This window comes from Macaca fascicularis, chromosome 7 (genome assembly GCF_037993035.2).
Source record: "Macaca fascicularis isolate 582-1 chromosome 7, T2T-MFA8v1.1".
Classification (NCBI taxonomy): Eukaryota; Metazoa; Chordata; class Mammalia; order Primates; family Cercopithecidae; genus Macaca; species Macaca fascicularis.
Window position 1 is genome coordinate 161,421,788 of NC_088381.1, and position 9,474 is coordinate 161,431,261.

A 9,474-nucleotide genomic window follows, 5' to 3' on the forward strand; every position below is an offset into this window, starting at 1 on the left:
CTCTCTTAATGAAAGAGAGCAAATTGTGTAAAAAATAAAATTTGGCTATTTGCTTCTTAAAGGAGACAAACATAGGCTAGATAAACTTAAAGGGAGGGAAAATTATTATATACAAAGTTGACTCTAATGAAAACACTAATTTTAAGAAGCTTATATAGATATATATTGGAAATTAGAATTTAGGGCAAAATCATTTGAAAGAATAAATGAGGCTGCAATATATTAATTTTAAAAATCCACAAGAAGAGTCGGGAGTGGTGGCTCATGCCTGTAATCCCAGCACTTTGGGAGGCCAAGGCGGGCACATCACCTGAGGTCAGTAATTCGAGACCAACCTGGCCAACGTGGTGAGCCCCTTCTCTACTAAAAGTACAAAAATTAGCTGCGTGTGGTGGCGGACATCTGCAATCCCAGCTACTTGGGAGGCTGAGGCAGGAGAATTGCTTGAACCCGGGAGGCAGAAGTTGCAGTGAGCTGAGATCACACCGTTGCACTCCAGCCTGGGTGACAAGATCAAAACTCCATCTCAAAAAAAAAAAAAAAAAAAAATCCACAAGAAGATGTAACAATTATATTCACCCTAAATAACATAATCTTACATATTATATATAATATTATGAATGTTATATCAATAACTAAAAACTGACAGAATTACAAGGAGAAATGAATAAAAACCACAAAGTGAGAGAAACTAAGTCAAGGATATACAAAATTAACAAAATAAGGGCCGGGCGCGGTGGCTCAAGCCTGTAATCTCAGCACTTTGGGAGGCCGAGACGGGCGGATCACGAGGTCAGGAGATCGAGACCATCCTGGCTAACATGGTGAAACCCCGTCTCTACTAAAAAATACAAAAAACTAGCCGGGCGAGGTGGCGGGCGCCTATAGTCCCAGCTACTTGGGAGGCTGAGGCAGGAGAATAGTGTAAACCCGGGAGGCGGAGCTTGCAGTGAGCTGAGATCCGGCCACTGCACTCCAGCCTGGGCGACAGAGCGAGACTCTGTCTCAAAAAAAAAAAAAAAAAAAAAAAAAAGAAAATTTCTATCCGAAGTTAACAAAAGTAACCCTCTTTTCCAACAAACAAATAATATAAATGCTTCAAGTAATCTGAGATCACTACAAAAGTTGATCACCTTTCCACGTTATAAAAGAAGTCTCAAAATTCAAAGAACTGATGTTATTCAGGTCATATTTGTGGGCTACAGTTTAGAAATCCACAAGAAAAACATGGTAAGAAAATTCTGTATGTTTGATTTAAAGAGGAATTCACAATGCCAGTTACAAAAATATTCAGAATCAAATGACAATACATGTAATCTGAAATGCGTACAGCTAAGGTGATACTGGAAAGCAAATGCACTTGTTAAGAACATTTAAAAATAGTTAAATGTTAAACTCAAGAAACTAGAAATAGAAGAGCATGAGAGTAATCTCCACTACTTTCCCCAACATCAGAAAATAACAGTGGAGCTTCATCTACTAAGGTGACCAACTATCCTGGTTAGTCCAGGACTTGTGATTTCTGGAACATTGACTTTTAATGCTGAGCTGAGACAGTCCTGGGCAAAGCAAGATGACTGATCACCATTCACCCAATCTATCAAGGAATAGTTAATCCCTATTTTATATAAACTGAGATTAGACAAAGAAGGAGACCCATTCAGTTCATTTTTTCAGACTGCTAGAGCTTTGATACTATAATTGGATGAGAAAATTGTTAACCAATGTCACTTTCCATCATAGGGGCAAAAATTCTAGAAAAAAAATTAACACAGCAAATTCAGCAGTGTTAAGAAAAAATAGTATATTAGGATCAAGTTTATTTCTGGGATGTGAGAATTCTTTAGAAAATCTATTGATGAGCTGGGCATGGTGGCTCATGCCTGTTATTCCGGCATTTTGGGAGTCTTAGGCAAGAGGATCTCTGGAGTCCAGAGGTTTGAGACCAGCTTGGGCAACATAGTGAGACCTCGTATCTTAAAAAAAAAAAAAAAAAAAAAGAAAGAAAATTAGTCAGGCATGGTAACATGTGCCTGTAGTCCCAGCTACTTGGAAGGCTGAGGTGCGAGAATCACTTGAGCCCAGGAGCTTGAGGCCACAGTGAACTATAATCATGCCATGGCACTCCAGCCTGGCCAACAAGGTGAGATCCTGTCTCTAAAAAGAAAACAAGGAAATGAGAAAATCTATTAAAATAATACATCTTACTAACAGACAGAAAACCTTATGATCATCCTAAAGGATGATTTATTAAAACTCAATACAAAGTTTTATTTATTTTGGGTTCTGCTCTAACATACAAAGAGCTTGGAAGTTATCACTCATCTCATAATAGAGAAGAACCTGAAACTCTGCAACTTTTCTTAAATCTATCAAGTAATAAGGGTCAGAAGGTGAACTGCATGTATTAGTTTCCTAAGCGGCTATAACAAAGTATTATAAACTAGGTGACTTAAAACAACAAAAATTTATTCTGTTCTAGTTCTGGAGGCTAGAAGTCCAAACAAAGGCAAGGTGTCAGCAGATGGAAGCCCTAGATATTCTAGGGAGGAATTCTTCACTTTTCCCTTGCTTCTGGTGGCTCCCAGCAATCTTAGTATTGCTTGCTTTGTAGCTGCATCACTCCAATTTCTGCCTCCATCTTTCCATGAACTTATTTCCTGTGTGTGTGTCTCTGTGTCTCCTCTCTTTCTATGGGATGCCGGTTATTAGATTTATGGCCCACTCTAACCCAGTATGAGCTCATCTTAACTTGATTACATCTGCAAAGACCTTATCTCCAAGTAAGTTCGCCTTCTGAGGTTCTTGGTAGACATACGTTTTGGGGGGATACTATTCAACTCATTACACCACAAACGCCCAAACTAGAGAGATAGGCAAATACAGAGAATCACAGGTTACAGGGAGCAGAAGCCTCTAAATGCAATACCTGATAGAAATACTTAAACAATAATTGACAAACTGCTGGAGGCTGAGTATGGACTAACTTGAGACATAAAAACTCCTGAGGACCTAGACTTGTGGGGAGGACACCCACTTTCATAAGTTTTATCTCTAGGAGCCCCACCAGGTTCTCATGATAAAGAGCTGAGAAAAATCTCATGCCTTTGGCAGGGGGATAGGAAAATACATCTGTTCTCTAACAAAGGCCTGTCCTTAAAGGAAACTACCAGGCCTTATCTGTGTTAGGGGAAGGGCAATCAGGCAATTGGAGTGCACTTTAGTCTTTCCATCTCATAGAAACGCAGGGGAAAAAAAGGTAAGAAACTATTTGGAAGGCCTCAGTCCAGAAAATTTGGCCCATTAAAAAAACTGGAGATTTAATCATAAGATTATAGAATACTTCTCCTTCCCAGTACCTTACTACCACATTAGCAGGGCTCTAGCATATTAACAAGATTACAAGGAAGAGAGCTGAAGACACAGACTATTTAAGAAGGCATTTTTAGGGAACTCAAAGTGAACAAAGGAGACAAAACAAGAGCATTAGAGGAAATTGAAGGCTCTGACACCTGCAGTTACAGCCAACATTAAGCACAGCCTAACTCCCAGCCAAATAAACATAAAACTGCACAGTAAAGGCCTGTATACCTACAGTTACTATTACTTAACACATTATGTCTGGTTTTCAACAAAACATTACAAGGCATAATAAATGGCAAGAAAAAACACAGTCTGAAAAGACAAAGCAAGCATCAGTACCAGACTCGAATAGGGTAGAAACTTTGGAATGATTAGACTGGGCATTTAAAATAACTATGATTAATATGCTAAGGGCTCTAGTAGAGAAAGTGAACAGCAAAAAAGAACACACGAGTAATATAAGTAGAGAGATGGAAGCTCTAAAAGAATCTAAAGGAAATGCTGGAAATAGAAAACACTAAGAAAGATGAAGAATACCTTTGACTGGCTTATCTCTAAAATTGTACTGATAAAAGAGTGAAGCCTAAAGTAAACTGTGGACTTTAGTTAATAATACCATAATAAGAACAGGTGCAGTGGCTCATGCCTGTGATTCCAGTACTTTGGGAGGCCATGGTGGGAAGCTCACCTGAGCACAGGAGTTCAAGGCTAACCTAGGCACATAAAAAGACCCTGTCTCTACAAAAAATTAAAAACCAACTGGCCATGGTGGTGCATGTCTGTGGTCCCAGCTATTAAGGAGGCTGAGGTGGGAAGATTGCTTGAGCCCAGAAGGCCAAGGCCATATTAAGCAATGTTTGCACCACTGCATTCTAGCCTAGGCAACAGAGTGAGATCTTGTCTTAAAAAAACCCCCACAAAGTATAAAAATAAAAATACTGTATCAATACTGGTTCATCAATTATAACAAATATACCACATTGAAGCAAGATGTTAGTAATGGGAAAAACTTGGTGTATGTGATGTGGGAGGGGAAGAGAGGGTATATGGGAACTCTGTACTAACTGCCTAATAAAACCTTTATTTAAAAATGCAATAAAATTTTATCACCAAAAACTCTTAGCTTAATATGATAGAAGAAAACTTCCTCAACCACATCTATAAAAATGTCCTACAATAAGCATAACAAATTGAGTGATGAATTTTAAACACTTTGTCAATATAATTAGGAAAAAAGAAAGGATTCACTATACTGCTTTTATTCAGTATTATTCTGGAGATCTTATCCAATGTAATAAGATTGAATTATAATTATAATAATTGTAAGTGCAAGCCAAAACTCTCATTATTTGTAGATGCTAAGTTTGTTTATGTAGAACACTTTGGAGAATCTACAAAGTATTAGAACTGATAAGAGAGATGAGCAAGGTTGTTAGATATAAGATCAACCTAAAATCAATATTCTTTCTATATCTCAATAATAATTAATTTGAAATATAATATGAGACAATGTTCCATTCAAAATAGCAATAAAATTATGAGGTACTTATAAATAAATTTCAAAAAAGATGTTCAAGACTCTTATGAAGAAAACTACAGCATATTATTGAAAAGCTAGGTATATCCAGGTGCAGTGGCTCATACCTATAATTCCAGTGCTTTGGGAGGCCAAGGCAGGAGAATCACTTGAGGCCAGGAATTTGAGACCAGCCTGGACAACATAGTGAGACCTCCATCTCTACAGAAAATAAAAGTAAATTAGCCAGGTCTGGTGGCATGCTTCTGTAGTCCCAGCTACTTGGGAGGCTGAGGTAGAAGAATCCCATGTGGCCAGGAGTTCGAGGCTGCAGTGAGGTATGATAGCACTACTGCACTACAGCCTGGGTGACAGAGCAAGACTCTGTCTGTAAAATAAATAAATAAATGAAAACATATTAAAAAAATCTAGATATATGGAAAGAGACATCATTCCCATGAATAAAAACACTCAAGATATAAATTATCTCTAAATTATTTCATACATTCAATGCAATTCCATTAAAAATTTCAAAAGGTTTTAAAATGTAATTTGATAAGTTGATTCTAAAATTTACATGAGTAGAAGGGGTGGAGTAAGATGGCTGAATAGAGGCTTCACCAATCATTCCCCCAATGAAGACACCAATTTAACAACTATTTATACACAAAAGCACCTGCATAGGCACCAAAGATTAGGTGATCACTCACAGTATCTGGTTTTAGCTTCATATCACTGAAAGGAGCATTGAAGAGGGTAGAAAAAGAGTTTTGAATCACTGACATCACCCTTCCTCCCTCACCCAGCAGTGGCTGCATGGCAGGGAGAGAGAATCTGGACACTTGGGAGTGGGTGAGTGCAGCAATTGTGAAACATTACATTAAACTTAGTTCTGCTGTGTCATAGCAAAAAGCAATACCAGGCTGAACTCAGCTGACGTCCACCCACAGAGGAAGTATTTAAACTAGCCCTAGCCAGAGGGGAATCGCCCATCCCAGCGGTCTGAACTTTAGTTCTGGCAAGCCTTGCCACCTAGGGATAGAGTGCTCTGGGACCTTCATTAAACTTGAAAGGCACCCTAGGCTGCAAGGAACTCCTGGGTGAGTCTTAGTGCTGACCTGGGGTCAGAGCCAGTGGGCTTGGGGGGCATGCCACTTACTGAGACACCAGCTGGGGCAGCTAGGGGAGTGCTGTGCCACCCCTCCCACAACCCCAGGCTGCACAGCTCATGGCTTCAAAAGAGGTCCCTTCCTTCCACGTGAGGAGAAGAGAGGGAAGAGTAAAGAGGACTTTGCCTTGCATCTTGGATACCAGCTCAGCCACAGTAGAATAGGGCAATGGTCAAAGTAATGAGGCCCCCTTTCTAGGCTCCTGGATTACATTTCTAGACACCCCCTGGGCCAGAAGGGAACCTGCTGCCTTGAAGGGAAAGACTCAGTCCTGGCAGTACCCATTGTCTGCTAACTAAAGAGCCTTTGATCCTTGAATAACCAACAGTGATGCCCAGGAAGTATGCTGTGGGCTGTGGGTGAAACTCTGAGACTTGATGGCTTCAGATGAGACTCAGCACATTCTTTTTTTTTTTTTTTTGAGATGGAGTCTTGCTCTGTCGCCCAGCCTGGAGTGTGGCGGCGCAATCTCCACTCACTGCAAGCTCTGCCTCCTGGGTTCACGCCATTCTCCTGCCTCAGCCTCCCGTGTGGCTGGGACTACAGGCGCCCGCCACCGCGCCCGGCTAATTTTTTTTTTGTATTTTTAGTAGAGACGGGTTTTCACCGTGTTAGTCAGGATGGTCTTGATCTCCTGACCTTGTGATCCGCCCACCTCGGCCTCCCATAGTGCTGGGATTACAGGCGTGAGCCACCGCGCCCAGCCTCAGCACATTCTTAACTGTGGTGGCTATGGGAAGAGACTCCTTCTGCTTGAGGAAAGTGGAGGAAACAGAAAAGCAGACTTTGTCTTGCTCCATATGTACCAGCTCAGCCACAGGGGAATAGAGCACCAAGCAGGCTCTTGGGGTCCCCAGTTTGAGGTCTTGACTCCTGGATGGCATTTTTGGGCCTACCCTGAGTCAGAGGGGAGCATATTGCCCTGAAGGGCGAGTCCCAGGCTAGGCAGCATTCACCACAAGCTGACTGAAGAGCTCTTGGGCCTTAAGGGAGTATTGGTGGTAGCTTCACAGTACTCCCCAGGGGCCTGTGGGGGTGGTGATCACAGGATGAGGCCCCTCTGCCTGTAGAACGGTGAAACAAGAGTGGAAAGGACCGTGTCTTCTGATATGAGTGCCACCTTAGCCGCAGTACAACAGAACATCAGCTAGACTTCTAAGGTTTTTGACTCTAGTCTCTGGCTCCTGGATGTCACCTCTGGACCCACTCAGGACCTGGGGGAACTTGCTGCCCTGAAGAGAAGGACAGAGGCCTGGCTGGCTTCCCTGCCTGCTGATTGTAGAGCCCCAGGGTCTTGAGGGAACAGAGGTGATAGCCAGGTAGTGGTTATAGTCAGCCTTGGGTTGAGGCCCAGTGCCGTGCTGACCCAGTGCAGTCCTGGTAGTGGTGACCACAATAGGGGCTTGTGTCACTCCACCTCCAGCCCCAGACAGCTGAGAACAGAGAAAGAGAGACTCTATTTTTTTGACAGAGAATAAGGGAAGAAAACAAGATTCTCAGCTTTGTGATCCACAGAATTCTTCCAGATCTCTTCCAAGACAACCAAGGTGGTACCTATATGAGTCTGTGAGAACCACAGCATTACTGGGCCTGGGGTGCCCCTTAATACAGATACAGCTTAGATCACAGCACTCAAGTCCTCTCGAATACCTGGAAAACCTTTCCAAGAAGGATGGACACAAACAAGACCAGACCAGGAAACTGATAAATACCTATCTCTTCAATGCCCAGACACAGACAAACATCTGTAAGTATCAAGACCATCCAGAAAAACATGACCTTATCAAATGAGTTAAATAAGTCACCAGGGACCAATCCTGGAGAAACAAAGATACGCTGCCTTTCAGACAGATAATTCAAAATAGCTGTTTTGAGGAAACTCAAAGAAATTGAAGATAAGATAGACAAGGAATTCAGAATTCTGTCAGATAAATTTAGCAAAAATATTGAAATAAAAAAATCAAGCAGAAATTCTGGAGTTGAAAAATGCAATTGACGTACTAAAGACTGCATCAGAGTCTTTTAATAGCAGAATTGATCAAGCAGGAGAAAGAATTAGTGAGCTTGAAGGTAGCCTATTTGAAAATACATGGAGAAGATAAAAGAAAAAAGAATAAAAAACAATGAACCACGCCTATAGGATATAGAAAATAGCCTTAAAAGGGCAAATCTAACAATTATTGGCCTTAAAGAGGAGGTGGAGAAAGAGATGGGAATAGAAAGTTTATTTGAAGGGATAATAACAGAGAACTTCCCAAATTAAGGGAAAGATATCTATATCCAAGTTTAAGAAGGCTATAGAACACCAGGCAGATTTAACCCAGGGAAGACTACCTCAAGGCATTTAATAATCAAACTGCCAAAGGTCAAGGATAAAGAAAAGCTCCTAAAAGCAGCAAGAGAAAATAAATAACATAAAATGGAGAGCTCCAATATTGACCATTGGGAGTTTGATTATAAAATGCCTTGAGGCAGTCTTTTATGGGTTAAATCTTCTTGGTGTCTTACAACCTTCTTGTACTTCGATGTTGATATCTTTCTCTATGTTTGCAATGTTCAATGTTACCTTACAGGCCAGGAGAGAGTGGCATGAAATATTTAAACGGCTGAAGGAAAAATACTTTTATCCTAGACTAGTATATCCAGTGCAAATATCCTTCAAACATGAAGGAGAAATATCTTCCCAGACAAAAACTGAGGGATTTCATCAACACCAGACCTGTCCTACAAAACATGCTAAAGGGAGTACTTCAATCAGAAAAAAATGGATGTTAATGAGCAATAGGAAATCGTTTGATGGTATAAAACTCACTGCTAACAGTAAGTACACAGAAAAACACAGAGTATTATAACACTGTAACGGTGATGTGTAAACCACTCTGTTTTTTTTTTTTGAGATGGAGTCTCACTCTGTCACCCAGGCTGGAGTGCAGTGGCATAATCTTGGCTCACTGCAACCTCCACTCCCCAGGTTCAAGCAATTCTCCTGCCTCAGGCTCCCAAGTAGCTGGGATTACAGGTGCCTGCCACCGTGCCCAGCTAATTTTTGTATTTTTAGTAGAGTCGGGGTTTAGTAGAGGTCTTGAACTCCTGACCTCATGATCCACCAGCTTTGGCCTCCCAAAGTGCTGGGCTTACAGGCCAGCACTACCACACCCGGCCCGTAAACCACTCTTAGTTAGAAAGACTAAATGATGAACTCACTCACAATAATAACTACAACTTTTCAAGACACAGGCAGTAAAATAAGATTGAAACAACAAAAAGTTAAAAAGCAAGGGGATGAAGTTAAGGTGTAGAGTTTTTTCTTTTTTTTTTTTGTGAGACAGAGTCTTGCTCTGTCACCCAGGCTAGAGTGCAGTGGCGTGATCTCGGCTCACTGCAAGCTCCGCCTCCCGGGTTCACGCCATTCTCCTGCCTCAGCCT